Raw genomic sequence first — 17,466 nt, forward strand, 5'->3', positions numbered from 1 at the left:
AGCATCTGTCCTTGTTAGTAGCTTTGTCTTCTCCCCAACAGCTGTTGTAGTTCCCCTTACCTCTCTCCTTCTCCTATCTCAGACCGGGAACACTTCTGTTAATGGAAAAAGAAAAATGACTTGGCAGCTTTCCCTGCTCCCTTCCTCCATCAATGGTTGCAGAAGTCTGCAGATCCACCAAGGCTCTGCCTCCTTTTCCTCACAGCCCAGTCAGAGAGGAAGCCTTGTAACCTCCCCATTAACCCTTTAAGCAACAGCTGCTCCCTTTTGCATTGCCCCAAGAAGACCAGGGGCTGTGAGAGCAGGCATTCTGCCCTAACTTTGAATCTTGATGCTTCTTTGTGCTACAGCATCTCCAAAATCCACCCTTTCCTCTTCATCCCACTGATAAAAACCTTGTGCGTATCTTCGACACCACCTGCAATGACTTCCATAGCACCCTCTCCTCTCTCACCCGATACTACTTCATCTATCCAAAAATGTTTCCACCAAATCTTTTCTCCTCTCATGTTCGCTCATGTTGCCCTGTCTATGTCAGTTCCCGCTTTGACATCCCATCACTAATTTCAATGGAGTTTCCTCCTGATTTACATGAGTGTAGATGAGATAAGACTCTGTCTCAAAGACTTGGGAGAGAAAAGATCAAACACTCAAGACTTGTGGTGAAAGTTACCTATCCAGCAACTAGGACCTGGAGCCAGAATGGAGAGAGAACCAGCTGGCTTTTAGGGACAAATTTGAGAAATCAGGCATTATTTGCAACTGGGGCAGGAGCAATACCTTGTGTTGGGCAGTGGATTAGGGGAGCTTTCATAGACTCGGATAGCTGAGATAACCTTTAAGATACTTATCCAAAGTCTTTTCTTACCATTAGTACAAGTACTGTAACTAGCTATAACAAACAAGCAGATGGGGAACAATATAGTCCCGTAATGCTAGGAGCAAACTGATTTATTATGGTAGCTATTTTCATTGCAGTGTTTAAGCTTACAGCTACACTTTAATGCATTTCTTACTATCTAATAACATAAAATACAATTGAAATTGATTTTAAAAAATCTAGAATTATTGAACATGCATAAATTCACTGAGTAAGGCTAAAGCATTTTTCCTGCATTGAAACATTTGGGCATTTTAGAAGTATAGCTTCAAGCTGTCTGACTTCTTTGTGAGCAGTCAGTAAAAATCTGTGTATGTTCCCCTTTCAGGTCATATACCAGAAAATTTAGTATTGATGATAACATTAAGAACATTGCAGAAGTGGCCAGTGCAATTGTGTAAAATTTACAGGTTTCCTTACCAGGACAGGAAGATGGTGCTGCAGTTAAATCTCTGCAGTGTGCCTCAGGTGTTCTGGGTTCACTTTCTGGCTCAGACATAAACTTCCAACCACTGGCTCTGGAACCAGTGGGGGGCCAAGGGGCCATGCTCCCCTCCCGCTTTTTAACAAAAGAAACATAAGTGCAGAATTCACGTCCCCCACAGATTTTTTCCCCTCAGCAGAATAATAGATTCTGTCAGGGAGGTGATGCAATTATATCTTTCGCCCACCTGGAGCTGCTGTGGCACCAGAAGAGAAGGTAGTTGGCTCACCATCAGAGCAGGCACTGCAGAGAGGGAGGAGGCACTTTGGCCTTGACCCTCCCACTTCTACAAAGCTTCCAGAGCCCTTGCTTCCAAGGATAGTCACTTACATCTAAATTGTAGTTTGGACTGTGCTCCCATATAGGAGGATTAGGAGCAGTGAGAACCCCTCTTAGCAAGCTGCCTGGATCTCGAGTCTGGCCCTGCAGGAGTAAGCAGTACTACACTAAGTCTGTTTAGTCTCTCCTGGGAGCGGGTAGGGAATGGATGGAGCCATAGTTTCCACCTCAACACCCAGTGACCCATGGAGCTGAGATGGCCCAATGTGAAGGCCAACAGGTAGTTATTGACTGCAGGTACAGGCCAGCAGTAAATTATTACCACTTTAGAGCCACAGTCCTTCCCAGGGCAGCACAGCAATGTGCTGTCCTTTATTGTGGGCTGTGTCCTTGGGACACAATCCAGCCCTGAGCCACAGAGAAAAAGTAAGTTTCTCCTTTGTTACACTGGGATAATTCTTCCCTATTTTTCAGAACTACTGAGAGAAAAAAATCACTGATGATTAGAAGGAGCTCAGATACTGTTGATGATGAGGACTATGTAAGAATCATGCAAGCAAGCCATTTTTCCTCATATGGAAAAAAATAGTTAACACAATTGCTTTTGCCACAAGCAGAAAATTTGACTAAGGATTTTTTTCTCTTCTTTATGCATCGACTAGAAAATATACCCCTGAAGGAGCTGTCTTCCCTTAGGTCCTGATTTTGAGAGCTGCTAACCATCTAGAGCTCCTGCTGGACTTCACATGGAGCTTAGCATGCAGAGCCCTTCTAAAAACCAAGTCCTTGTAGACTAGAAGGAAAGATGAGAAAGAAGTTTTAAGTAAGAGAAGCTACTGCAGAAATGGTTCTAGTTATTCGCATATCAAAGTGTGGGATGAATAATTAAATATAAAAGGGGAGAGAGATTCAGGATACTTCTACAGTACAAAATTAATTTGAACATATTTTACTCTAATTTTCTGAAGCAATTTTCTACATTTAGTGTTGTGTGTCCCCACTAAAGCATGTGAATTCAATGGAGTGTGTCCACAGTACTGAGGCTAGCATCAAATGTCAGAGCGGTGCACTGTGCATAGCTATCCCGCAGTTCTCACAGTCTCTGCTGCCTATTGGAATTCTGAGTTAAGCTCCCAGTGCCTGATGGGGCAAAAACATTCTCGTGGGTGTTTCTGGGTGTGTGCCGTCACTTGCTCCTTCCTTTGTGAAAGCTACGGCAGATGCTATACTACCAGCAGACGATGCAGCACAGTGTACCACCTGTCTCCTGGTACTATGAATCTATCTGCATGTCTTCTTGTCTTTCTATCTACTCTTTCATCTAACCATTTCCCGCCTTTTTTCAGCTACCATGGACAGAGAGGCACAGCTTGCACCACTTTTTCCATGTTGTCTGTCCTGGGCTCCAGTGGAAGCTACAGAAGGCAACAATTCCCTGCCATTTTTCGGCCATCGTGAACACAGCCGCACATCTTCCACCGCAAACTCTGCTCATGTTCCCACCGCAAACTCTGCTCTCCTGCTCTTGCAGCTCTAACGAGCTTCCTGACTCTGTGAAAGCTACAGAAGACAACCATTTACCGCCTTTTATCGGCCATCTTGAACTGAACAGTTCGTTTTGCGCCCTTTTTCCATGATTACCCATGCAGGCGCCATAATGCAGCAAGCATGGAGCTCGCTCAGATCTCTGCTGCAGTTTCGACCATTGTAAATACCTTGCACATTATCCAGCACTATGTGCAGTACCTGCAAAACCAGGCGAGGAAGCAACTACAATGCAATTACTATACTGATGAGGACATGGACACAGACATTACTAGAAGCACAGCATGTGGCAATTGGGAGATCATGGTAGCATTGGGCCTGGTTCATGCCATGGAACACCGATTCTGGACCCAGAAAACAAGCACAGACTAGTGGGACCGCATAGTGTTGCAGGTCTGGGATGATTCCCAGTGGCTGCGAAACTTTCATATGCGTAGGGCCACTTTCATAGAACAAGTTGAGAAACCAAATCAAAAGTTCCCATATGCCAGCTTTCTGCTGCTTGGGCGATCCTCTGGGGTTGAGTGTGTGGGTCCCAGTAGCCTCCCCCATGCTGTTCTTGGGCGTCTGAGTGAGAAGGCTATGGAACTTGTGGAGGTGGGAGGGCGGTTATACAGGGGCTGCAGCAGCAGTCTATGGTCTTGCTGCCTTTCCCGCATTAGATTTACCATACAGCGAAGCATGTCAGTTTGCTCCTCCATGAGCTTGACCCTAGCATCCTGCCTGCTCTCACTGCATGCATCTCTCCTCTGTTCGTGTTCCTGTAATGCTTTACGAGACTCCGCAGTTGTTTGCCTCCATGCATTCAGCTGGGCCCTATCAATGCAGGAGGACTGCATGAGCTCGGCGAACATGGCTTCCCGAGTTTGTTTTTTCCACCTTCTAATCTGGACCAGCCTCTGGGATGGAGTAGATAGGGGCTGAGTTGAAACATTTTCACCTGTGGGAGGAGAAAAAGAGACGGTACTATTTTAAAATATACATTTCAGAGAACAAAGGGGACACTTTGGTATGAGTAAGCCATCACACACAGCCAGGCAATAGAATTCAGCTTGCAGGCAGCCTAAGGGCAAGTGGGGTTCTGCTTCTTCTACATTCATTTCAACGTTTTCAGACTGCTGGGACCCTTTTCCCATAGCAAGCAGTGCCTAGTGGGTTTGCCATAAAGGAGGGCCTGTGGGCTCTTTGGGATGATCACTTCACACAACACACAACCCCTACCCCCATACCCCCATACCCACCACATGGCTCCGATGAGGCTCTGAGCAGGGATGAGCCCTTTAAACTATGCACAAACAGCCTAGCGCAGCTCGTTCCCCACCCCTACCCCCACTGCGTGGCTCCGATCAGGCTCTCACTCACCAGAAGTACCTTCTCCAGAGTCATCATCCGGGAACCCGCATTGGGACTGGGGGAAGACTATTGGCTCCAGCATTAAGTACAGTTCCTGGCTAGGGGAGAAACAGATTCCCCACTTGCCACCTGTCCACTGTCCTTCTCCTCCTCCTCTTCGTCCTCCAATGACTCTTCCTCCTCGCTCTGTGCAACACCCCCTTGCAGATGTCCATGGACAGTGGAGCGGTAGTGGTGGCGTCACCCCCCATAATTGAATGGAGCTCAAGGTAGAAGCAGAATGTATGGGGCTGGGACCCAGAGCACCCATTTGCCTCCTTGGCTTTTTGGTATGGTTTGCCTGAGCATCTTGATTTTTGTACGACTCTGCTCTGTGTCCCTGGAGTAGCCTCTTTCCATCATGGTCTAGGGGACTTTAATGTAGGTATTTGCATTCCTTTTTTTAGAACATAGTTCTGCCATAACAGACTCGTCTCCCCAACATGCAAGGAGATCCAGTACCTCCCATTCAGACCATGCTGGAGCTTGTCTGCAAATCTGGGACTGCGTGATCTCTTGTGATGGTGGACTCTGCCTGGTCGCCAGTGATGGTGGACCGTGACCAAACAGGAAATGAAATTCAAAAGTTCCCGGGGCTTTTCATGCCCACCTGGCTTGTGCATCGGAGTTGAGAGTGTCGTCCAGAGCAGTCACAAGGGAGCATTCTGGGATAGGTCCTGGAGACCAATAATATTGAATTGCGTCCACAATACCTTTAACCTGGGATTGCAATCTCGATTTAAGCACTACCCAACTTGCCAAGGTGGAGTACAGAAATCGATTTAAAGACCCTTTAAATTAAAAAGGCCAGTTTGGTCATGTGGACGGAATCTTTTTTTTTTTTTAATGAACTTGGCTAATTCCGAAATAACAGACTAGTGTAGACCAGGCCTCAGTGACATTTTTTTGGGGGAGCTAAGGAGATAGCACTGCACTGCAGCCTCCCTACAAATGTCTCCCACATCCTTTGTAATAGCTCTCCCTCATGCAGGGAGAATTACATTGTTTTTAGTCACACTTGAGGCCCAATGTTGCATTCCTTGCAGGCCCAAATCTCCTCCTGAAGTCAGTGGGAGTTTGGCGTATACGAAGAATGTTATCTGGGCACTGGAGCTTATTTAACGTGTCCCAAAGGGAGGGAGGGGTTGATAGTTATAAGTATATAACTGACAAAGTTTGTGAAAGAGAAATTAGCTGGGGTGGAAGAAGAATTTAACGTAATTTGTCTTCTAAAATCCCAATGGAATACAATCAGGATGTAATGGCTCTTTCACAGCAATAAGCAGGACCCAAATTATTCCCCAGGCCTGTTGGTTAAAAACTCAGACAAATCACAGACCTGAATTTAAAGAGGAGAGGAGTTCTGCCTCTGCAGCAGTGCTCACTCAGGTCTGGGGTCTGCGCAGGAGAAGGGGTAGGCTGGGAACAGGGAGAGATAAGCAGATTAAACTCCTATTAGCTCCATGGGGATTCTAAAGATAACACTAAGGGAGTCAGTATTCATATGTGGCAAGCCCACTCCATGTTCTGCACTCCCAGAAATATAGGGCACAGATAACCCTGGCCTCAAGCAGAGCCCCCAGCTGTCAGCACTGAACTCAGGGTCTCTGGGGCATTTGTAGTCAGTCTCACAGGAGAAGAAAAGGAGAAAGTCTCATAGATTAGTCCCCCTATCTGAGTACATATAGGACAAATTATTTGCATAAAACTGGTGTCAGGACAATGACATCACTTGAAATGCATAAGAGAGGATGAGGCTACTAGCCCAGTGGTATGTATTAATCTAAGAATAAGCAAAATAAACACCTAATCATGAAAACATTTATACTTGACTTCAAGGACTACTCTTGCTTAAAATTAAGCATGTGCGTGCATGTATCTAGGACTGGGCCTAAGACCTGATTCATTCTACTATCTGCAACCTCAAATAATTCCCATGATTGGATAGTAAAGAAAAATTACGTAAACTTTATGGAAAGACAGATAATGATTTAAGTAAGTGAATATTTCCTTAGAAAAATAAACAAATCATAGATTAAGTGTAAAAAACTTAAAGGGCACTTTACTTGTTTTCTGGGAAATTATAACAATTAAAATGCAATTTGCCTTTTTTAATCAAACTTTTAAGTCATTTAATACCTACATATTACGTCTCTTTGCTAATGACTTACCAGTTTTAAATACTTTGTGGTAATGATTTATATAATTTGAAGTGGTTATTTTCCATACTTCATTACTTTCCCTCAAATGATCATTGATTTGATAATTAGTTGATATTTTAAAGCCTGCAGGCATGATGTCCTTGAAAACATTTTAAATGTCTTGTTCAGGGCAAAAATAAATTATGGTTTTCAAAATGCCATTCACTGGTGATTTTAGGTTTTGGGGGGGTATTTTTTTAATTTTTTATTACAGATTGAGATACTGTTTCATTTTATGTAAATTAGAACTGTGGCAAGATACAACACATTGTACTAAAATCTAATAGAGTAAGATGGGTCCCTGTGCTCTGTAGGTAGCTATAAGATATCTTTGAACACATCCCATATTTAATGATGTAAAAGGACTTCCAATTTTCAGCATGTAATTTTTTTGCTCTACATAGCAGGTTAACACGCTATATAACTTCTATCCCTAGATCAGCTGGCAGTGTGTGTTACTGTAAGATTTCTCAACCTACTAAGGGTACATCTTTGCTACCCACCGGATTGGCGGTAGTGATCGATCCAGATCGATTTATTGCGTCTAGTCTAGATGTGATAAATCGACCCCCGCGTGCTCTCTCGTTGACTCCTGTACTCCACTGCCGCAAGACGCACAGCCAGAGTCAATGGGGGATTGGCAGCAGTCGACTCACCATGAAGACACCGCGGTAAGTCAATCTAAGTACGTCGACTTCAGCTACATTATTCACGTAGCTGAAGTTGCGTAACTTAGATCGATCCCACCCTCAGTGTAGACCAGGGCTAAGTCTGGTCAGGTTATTTGAGAAGCTCTTTGATCTCAGTCTAGGAACTGGTTGCTCATTGCAGAGGTGTGTACATTTAAGGCCAGTTTCTGCCACTTTACTCATGCTGAATAGCAGTTTCTTCTGAGATTAATCCTATTGAAATGAATGAGAATAAACCTGATCCTAGAAACATTTAAGCAAATGCCAAAATATCTATATGATTGAGGACTAGTTACAAGGTAAGGTCCTGTTCAACATGAGTAAGGATGGCAAAATCAGTTCTTCAGTGTTCTGGTGTTCAGACTGTAGAGAAGTCCTAAGTGGAATGAAACCAGAACTGGTAACACATACATCCAGAAGTATGCATAAAACCTGAGTCTTGCAGTTGGATTCATACTGGCAGTCCCTTGTTTCTGAAGGAGCCACACAGATTGTATAGGGCTCTATGCAGGCAGGGAGTCCAGCTCTCACCAGATCTGACTGCAGAACTGGGGCTTAAATTATTAATGTGTCAAGGTGCTGGAATTCTTTTCCTTTGCTGACTTGTGTGAAAAGACAATGTCTGTCTGCTGCATTTAAGCATCAGAAATTATGTGTATCATGAAACTTTTGCCAAATAGCCAGTTTTATGTGTAAAAAAAATAAACATTTGCATATTTTAAAGTGAAAATTAATCTGTTGGAAGTTTTGGGGCAAAACAAAATATTCCTCAGTGGATAGTAGTTCATTCTGACACAATTGTCTTCTTTGAGAGGGCCTTCTTCCTCCCACCCCCCCAAAATGGACCATTTCCAAACATTTAAAATGAAATGCAAAATCTTTGAATTTCAAGATTTCCATATTTTATTATTAATATTTTGAGCAGCCCTACTTTCAACCAGCAACATCCCAAATTAAAATGAATAGACAAAAGTAGAGGTAAAATATATTGACTATAACAATGGCAAGGCTAGAAAAAAAATAGACATTTGCCTTCACGCTTTTGTACTTGCTAAAGCCATGATCCTGCAAGTTAGTTAAGCACATGCTTAACTTTAATTATGTGCTTAAATCCCAATCAAGTCAATGGGAGTTAAGCATGTGCTTAACTTTCAGCATGTGGTTACATGCTTTGCTGAATAAGGGCCATTAGGAAATGGCTGAGCCAAACTCTCTGCTGGTATACATTAGCACAGTTCTATTGAAGTCCACAGTTCTTGGACCTATATGCCCAATTTAACTGGTAAAGTAACGGAAAACAATTTCTCTGCCCTTTCAACATCGTTCTGGATAGCAAATGTTTGTTTAATGTGCAAAATTCACTCTGAAGTGCAGGATTCTGAATAGTGTGTGTGTGTGTGTGAGAGAGAGAGAGAGAGAGAGAGAGAGAGAACGCACATGCGTGCGCATGCAGGGGGATTGTTTTAAAATGTTTCTTGGAAAATGATGGAAAATCAATTTTAATAAAAAAAATTAGTCTCAGAAAGGGGCTTATTACTGATGATGAGCAAGTCTGTTCAAACAAAGGAAGAAAGAACTCAGATCTGCCATGTGGAGACAAATCCAGTTCTTTTTGTTTTAAAGTGAGGAAAGATCAGATAGCGCTGGCCCAGATTTTTCTCTCCATTTCACAGCATTAAATCCAGGATGGCTTTTGAGCATCTCCAGGATTCTGTTGGTGTAAATGAGATCATGATCTGTCCCCTTGTCATAGATGGTAGCAGCAGAGGTTTTGAGTTAATCTGCATATCTTTCAAGTATGTTCACATGTGTTTAAGATAATAGAAGGGTTTCATTATTTTTATTGCCAGTGGTTATATAGGTAAATGAAGTGAAAAGTGAATTCATGTCTAGTGATTTGATACTTAAACGGTTACTCAGTCAGATTAAAAAGGTTTCTAACAAAACACCACTACCAGACTTGTCTTCCTGTGTCTCCTCATGAATGATCACCAAGGTAAGAGAAATGTCTAATTTATATCAGCCTGTTTTTCTTCATGATGTTGCATTCCTTGAAAGTTCAGTCACACTTATTTCAGTCAAATCATTTTATTATTGCTGTTTATTAATTAAATGTTCATCACTGTACAAAAAGCAAAAACTTATTATCTAAGCTAGACAAAGAAAAATAGACAGGTGACAATAGGAAGCCCACAAAAGAGGCATGTGTGTGTATATATAGACTCACTTCTAGTGGGCAAAATTGTAAGATCTGTGAGTCAAGACCCCATAGCTGCTGGATCCCAGCTGGCTATTGTCCACACTGCCATTTCACAACTCCAGCAAAGCAGACAATAGCAGCCTTGGAACCCTATGGGCTCATCCTTCACCAGATGCTACCCACAGAGGCCCTAATTGGTGATATCTACTGAATCCCCTGATTGGCTCATATATGCTATATAAGGCCTGGGGGAAAACACCAGGAGGCTCTCTGTGCTATTAGACTGACACTGGCTTGTTGCTGCAAGCAGACAGTGTGTTTCCATTTATCTCACCTTGCTCCTGGTTTCTGTCTCCACATTCTAGGTTCCCCTATCTGGTTTCTGGATCCTGCCCATGCCCTTGCTCCACTTCCCCAACTTTGACAGACCTATTGGGTTTGTGACTCAGCACAACTTATCAACTCTGACCTGAGCCTTCAGCATGACACCCATGCAGACTGAGGCTTTCGGACTCAACCCACGCACGATAGCCAAGAGACAAACAAATATGAGATGAGTTGTCCTTGGGGAGGGGGTTGAATCAAGATAGGGAGGTTGCTTAGAAGTTTTACAATAGGAAGGTACCTGGATCACAAGTATTGAAGAAGGCATGAGACATCAGGACATGGCTTTGAGAGAAGTATATGAATAAACATTGTTGCTTCCATTGCTGGCAGATTAATGGAACGAGAGGATCAATGTGGATATAGGGAAGACTGAGAGGAGCAGTTTGCAGCAATCAAGACTGGAGATTATCAGAGTATGGATGGGAGTTTGAGTTGTAAGGACAGACAGCAAGGCTAGTACCTGAGATGTTGAGCTAGATTTGGACACTACCTGCATGTGTGAGGAGAAGAAAAGGAAGGAGCTGCATATGATCATCAGGTGACAAGCTTTGGAGACTGGAGGATGGTATTGTTGTTAGCAGTACTGGAGGCTGGAGCAAGTGGAGAGGGCTTAGGACAAAAAAGAAGATTAACATGAATGTAACTGAACCCAATTTAGTAGCAATTTACCCAGAAAAATTCATAATTTACAAGGCAGTAAGGGACCAATATGGTCATCTAACCTGATCTCCTGCATAACACAAGCCACAGAATTTCACTAGGTAAATTCTCATTAAGCCCATGAGTTCCAGCTGAGCTACAGCATATCATTTAGAAATACATCCAATCTTGATGCAAAGACTTCAAATGATGAAGAATCCACCACATCCCCAGGTAATCTGTTCCAGGAATTAATTACCCTCACTATTAGAAATGTGTGCCTTTTTCCAGTCTGAATTTAGCTAACTTCAAGTTCTAGCCGTTGGATTTCATTATGCCTTTGTCTGTTAGACTAAAGAGCCCGCAACTACCAGAAATCTTCTTCCCCGGTAGGTATTTATAGGCCACAATCAAGTAATCTCTTAACCTTCTCTATTTTAAACTAAATAGATGGAGCTTCTTTAATCTCTAACTGTAAGGCAGGTTTTCCAGACATCGAATCAACCATGAATTCCTTTTCTGAAACCCTTCCAAATTTTCACCACTCTTTTCCAAGTGCTGACATCAGAACTGGACCTAATAATGGTCTCACTGATGCCTATGAAATGATGACAATCCTCCCACTTGACGTTCCCGTTACACCAGAAATCCTGCTAAAGGGCCAGAACTGCCAGCCATCGGCAGGAGAGGAGTGCCTTGGGGAACAGGCAAGAAGAAAACCAAGAAAAAAGAAAGGATGTGCAGAGGGAGAGGAAGAGAAAGGGATAGTGGCAGACAATTTTTATAGGAGTTACTAGAGAGAGGGAAACGGCATGGACAGAAGGTGACATGAAATGAAAAACAAATCTAGGTGGCTGGGGGAGACCTAGAGCAGAGGGATTAGCACAGAACAGAGGCCTTGGGACAGTATCTTGGGAGAATAGATGAGGAAGGAGGGAATGAAGTAAGAATTAGAGAGGTAGGAGGCAAACAAGAAAGCACACTATCACAAAAAGCCAGAGGAGGACAGGAAGTCAAGGTGAAAGTGTTCCGTGGTAAGTCAAGGAAGATAAGAAAGGGATGTATGCTTCTTGAGGCGGGGACCATAATGCATTATGTTTGCACATTACCTCTGTGCTACTGCAATACAAATAATAAAATACTAATGAGTACAGGCCTCAAAAATTGGCCAGGTTGAGGTCATTAGAGATTGTAGTGAGATCAGTTTCAGTAGAATGGCTAAATCAGGATAAATTGCAGCCAGTCCAGGAAAGAATAAGGTCACAGCTACATTAGAGAGTTTAGCTACGGCACTTTAAGCTCTCTAATGTAGTCACTCTAAGCTGACGGGAGAAAGTTCTTCTGTCAGCTTAACTATTCCAGTCCCCATGAGCAGCAGTAGCTATGTCAGCAGCAGAAGATCTCCTGAAGACATAGCATTGTCCACACCTGCGCTTATGTTGGTGTAACATATGTCACTGAAGGGGGTGGTCTATTCACACCCCTGAGCAACATAAGTTAGAATCATAGAATATCAGAGTTGGAAAGGACCTCAGGAGGTCATCTAGTCCAACCCCCTGCTCAAAGGAGGACCAATTCCCAACTAAATCATTCCAGCCAGGGCTTTGTCAAGCCTGACCTTAAAAACCTCTAAGGAAGGAGATTCCACCACCTCCCTAGGTAACCCTTTCCAGTGCTTCACTACACTCCTAGGGAAAAAGTTTTTCCTAATATACAACCTAAACCTCCCGACTGCAACCTGAGACCATTACTCCTTGTTCTATCATCTGGTACCACTGAGAACAGTCTAGATCCATCCTCTTTGGAACCCCCTTTCAAGTAGTTGAAAGAAGCTATCAAATCCCCCCTCATTCTTCTCTTCTGCGGACTAAATAATCCCAGTTCCCTCAGCCTCTTCTCATAAGTCATGTGATCCAGCCCCCTAATCATTTTTGTTGCCCTCTGCTGGACTCTTTCTAATTTTTCCACATCCTTCTTGTAGTGTGGGGCCCAAAACTGGACACAATACTCCAGATGAGGCCTCATCCAAGTCGAATAGATGGGAATGATCATGTCCCTCAATCTGCTGGCAATGCCCCTACTTATGCAGCCCAAAATGCCATTAGCCTGCTTAGCCACAAGGGCACACTGTTGACTCATATCCAGCTTCTCATCAACTGTAACCCCTAGGTCCTTTTCTGCAGAACTGCTTCCTAGCCATTTGGTCCCTAGTCTGTAACAGTGAATGGGATTCTTCCGTCCTAAGTGCAGGACTCTGCACTTGTCCTTGTTGAACCTCATCAGATTTCTTTTGGCCCAATCCTCTAATTTTTCTAGGTCCCGCTGTATCCTATCCCTAGCCTCCAGCATATCTACCACTCCTCCCAGTTTAATGTCATCTGCAAACTTGCTGAGAGTGCAGTCCATACTGTTGTCCAGATCATTAATGAAGATATTGAACAAAACCAGCCCCAGGACCGACCCTTGGGGTACTTCGCTTGAGACCGGCTGCCAACTAGACATGGAGCCATTGATCACTACCCATTGAGCCCGACAATCTAGGCAGCTTCCTATCCTCCTTATAGTCCATTCATCCACCCCATACTTCTTTAACTTGCCAGCAAGAATACTGTGGGAGACCATATCAAAAGCTTTGCTAAAATCAAGGAATAACACATCCACTGCTTTCCCCTCATCCACAAAGCCAATTATCTCCTCCCAGCCTACATAAGCTGTAGTGTAGACATAGCCTTAGAGTAGAGGAATTTCAGGCAAACACTGCAGAATGCTTGTTCAGTGCATTAGGAGGTAAAATGCAAGTGGCATGATCTCACAAACTGTGGGTTAAATTTCTCCATCCTCAACAGGGGTGAAATCCTGCTTGCCATTCTCAAGAGAGCTGTCTCACTGAAGTCAAGAGATAATTAAGTCTATTCTTGCATAGGAAAGATGAGCATAACAGCATTTGGCCCACTACGGATTGTGTAGAAACAGTAAGTTTGGTTGTAAAAGCAAAAGCTTTTCCACTCTCTCTATCTGCACATAAATATAATGGAGAGAGCATACAGAAAAGCAGCATGATAATTTAATAAAGTTTCAGTAAAATGTTGTCACTTTCTAAACTTCTCTGCTAAAAGTAGCAATCCTTGAAATTGACAGCCACCTTATTGGGTTTAAACCTTCCACTGCCACTGAAAAGCTCCATTATTGGGCCAGATGTTCCCCTTGTGTAAGTGGATGTAGCTCCTTTGATGTCAATGCTGGGAACAAAGCATCTTGATATGACAACAATGAAGCTAAGTTGATTTCAAACTGAGGATCTAGGCCACTAACTTCATTGAGATCAGGACATGGCTCATTTTGAGGGTTTGTGCTCTTTAACCATTACATAGTCATAGACGCTAAAGGGACCTCAGGAGGTCATCTAGTCCAACTCCTTGCTCAAAGCAGGACCCATCCCCAGACAGATTTTTCCCCACTTTGCCCCTCCTCAAGGATTGAACTCACAATACTGGATTTAACAGGCTAATGCTCAAACCACTGTGCTATCCCTCCTCCCAAATACTAGTTTTAAAAAATAATTTCTATGTGCTAATTAGGGCAAAACCTATTCATGCATCATTATTTCTATATATTATTCAATATGAGATTTGTCACTAGCTTATTTAACAGGGTGGTATTTAAAAAATTGCTTTCTTGATATATTGCCTCCTCTTTGTCAGAGAACTCTGCCTATTAAGCTTTGTAAAGGTCAGTTCATGGGTGTCACCACTCTATAGAACGTTAGCAAATCTGTGAGATGAACACTGAAAAAGTTCAGCAAGTCTTTGAAAAAATACATCGCCAATCATTTGGGTAAAGAAAATGCAACTGTTTAACTGAAGTCACTAAGAATAATTTATCCAAGGCAAATCTTGATCTAATGTTCAAATGTAACCATTGGCAACTGAGCTACTTTTAGCACTAGAAGAGAATAAAATAATTTCTGCACAATTGGTCTTATTTTGTATCCTTTGTTACACTTAGGCATAGATTCTCATCTGCAATTAGAGCTACTAAAACAAAACAATCCTTTAGCAACATTGCTGATCACAGGAGGATCATCCTAGCAAAGAACAACGAGACCACCAGCAGTATGGAGTAGAGTAATGTCTTCTAGGCCATGCACCAATTCCAATGGCTGATGTTGGGGGTGTGGATCAAGAAAAGGAGGTGTGGTCAGGATGCAGCACCCTGACAGTTCCCAACTCCATTTCAGCCCCTATAGTTCTGCTTTTTATTGCAGGAATGCAAAGGTAGGTTGCAGCTTACCATGCGCCTTTGAGCTGCGCTGTGTACTTCTCAGTTGCAACTAAGGCTCTGGGTTTTAGCTTCTGTAATATACCCCCAGAGCTACACAGTGAAATACCTAACCCAAAGCACAACATGGGCTATTGCTAGAGCTGTGCAAAAGCAAGACCATGTCTTGTAAAATTTCTCTTGGCAAATTTGCATCCCTACATTTTGGCTATGAAAGTGGCAATTTTCACCAGAAAAATGTCTGAACAAGCACATTTTGCATGTGTCATAGTACAATTCCCCACTCTGAACCTTAGCGTCCAAAAGATGGGATACCAGCATGAATTCCTCTAAGCTCAATTACCAGCTTAGAACCTGTAGCGCTGCCACCAACCAGGAATTCCAGTGCCTGGTACACTCTGGTCCCCACAAAACCTTGCCGGGGACCCCAAGACCCAGACCCTCTGGATCTTAACACAAGGAAAGTAAACCCTTTCCCTCACCGTTGCCTCTCCCAGGCTTCCGCTCCCTGGGTTACCCTGGAAGATCACTGTGTGATTCAGACTCCTTGAATCACAAAACAGAGAGGACAATTCACCTTCCTCCCCGCTTCTCTTTCCCCCTCCCAGACTCTTCCTGAGCGAAAGTAATCCTGGCACAGAGAGAAATCAGCCTCTCTCTCCCCCTTCCCTCCTTTCTCCCCACCAATTCCCTGGTGAATCCAGACCCAGTCCCCTGGGGTCTCACCAGAATAAAAAAACAATCAGGTTCTTAAACAAGAAAAGCTTTTAATTAAAGAAAGAAAAACCAGTAAAAATTATCTTTGTAAATTTAAGATGGAATAGGTACAGGGTCTTTCAGCTATAGACACTGGGAACACCCTCCCAGCCTAAGTATACAAGTACAAATTAAAATCTTTTCAGCAAAATACCAATTTGAACTCCTTTCAGCCAAATACACATTTGAACTTCTTCCAGCCAAATACACATTTGCAAATAAAGAAAACAAACATAAGCCTAACTCACTTTATCTATCTAGTACTCACTATTCTGAATCTATAAGAACCTGTATCAGGGAGATTGGAGAGAAACCTGGTTGCACATCTGGTCCCTCTGAGCCCCCAGAGTGAACAACAACCAGAACTAACAGCACAGCACAAAAACTTCCCTCCCTCAAGATTTGAAAATATCCTGTCCTCTGATTGGTCCTCGGGTCAGGTGACAGCCAGGCTCACTGTTCTTGTTAACCCTTTCCAGGCAAAAGAGATATGAAGCAGTTTTGTTCTATTAACTCTTACTTATCTGTTTATGACAGCATGTTTTCAGTAGAAAGCCAAATTCACTCTTTCACTACTTTATCCCTCCATTCCCCTTTACCTCAACAACTCACTTCAATATCTTTCCTTTTCCCACTCCTTCACTCATTCTAACGTAATTTAACCATAAATAACTGCAGCAACAAAAACTTGTAACAATACAGGGTGTCAGTCATCACTATAATTGTTTATTTGTATGTTTCTCTAGATTGTAAACTCTTCAAGGCAAGCACAGTAGAATGTGGTCCTATAGTGCCCAGCCAAAAGAGGCTCTGATTCTGACTGTAGCTTTTGAGTTTATTGGTGTTCCTCCTTCTTTGGCTTCCAGTGTCCCATATCTCACACTGAAGTCATCACTCTACCAAGCAGTAGCATATTTGGGACCTAGCCACTTGGCTTCTAAAGTGAGGAGAAATTAGCAAATGCAGAGTCTGGGTATATTCTGAGCATAACTTGCATTATTTACACATACACAAGAGTCCTGAGGCAGAGGCAGTCACAAACTGCATACAGGCAATCCACTCATCTGGAAATATCAGCCCACACATCAATGCAAAGTTCCCAAGAAGCTATTCTATCCCAAGAATTGCCTTCAGATACAGACCATAACGCAGACAGCCGGCTCTGCTATCTGCTACAGCTTCTCTCTGACCTGAGAACCCTCTCAGTGGCATGTAAATACTTAACCATATTCAAGCAGACAGGCCCAGTACTTATCCCAGCTTCCAAGGGGAAAGTGGGGGAATCCCTTCCTCTAAAGGGGAATGATAAATAATGACAATATTATGATTGCAGTGATTGTGACTTATGAGAGATTCAAACATGTAGCTGATCCTGAACCTTTCCTCAGGCTTCTCCTGTATGCTACCAAGAAAGCAGAAAGCTAATAATGTTCCAGCAGATGACAGACAGAGGAAAAAGAGCCCCAGTTCTACATTGGTCATAGAGTAATAACCCCCCAGACTCACAGTTTGCATTACCCTGTATTTGGAGTCATTACTATCGAATAATGTAGCACTTTTCATGAAATCGTCTTAAAGTGCTTTATTATCTTTAATGAATTAAGCCTCATGACACCCCTGTTAGGAGGTATTATTGTCCCCATTATACAGATTGATAAACTGAGGCACAGAGAGATTCATCATTGCCACAATAATTGCTAAGCAAGCCAATGACACAACTTGAACAGTACACAGGG

This window comes from Gopherus evgoodei, chromosome 2 (genome assembly GCF_007399415.2).
Source record: "Gopherus evgoodei ecotype Sinaloan lineage chromosome 2, rGopEvg1_v1.p, whole genome shotgun sequence".
NCBI lineage: Eukaryota > Metazoa > Chordata > Testudines > Testudinidae > Gopherus > Gopherus evgoodei.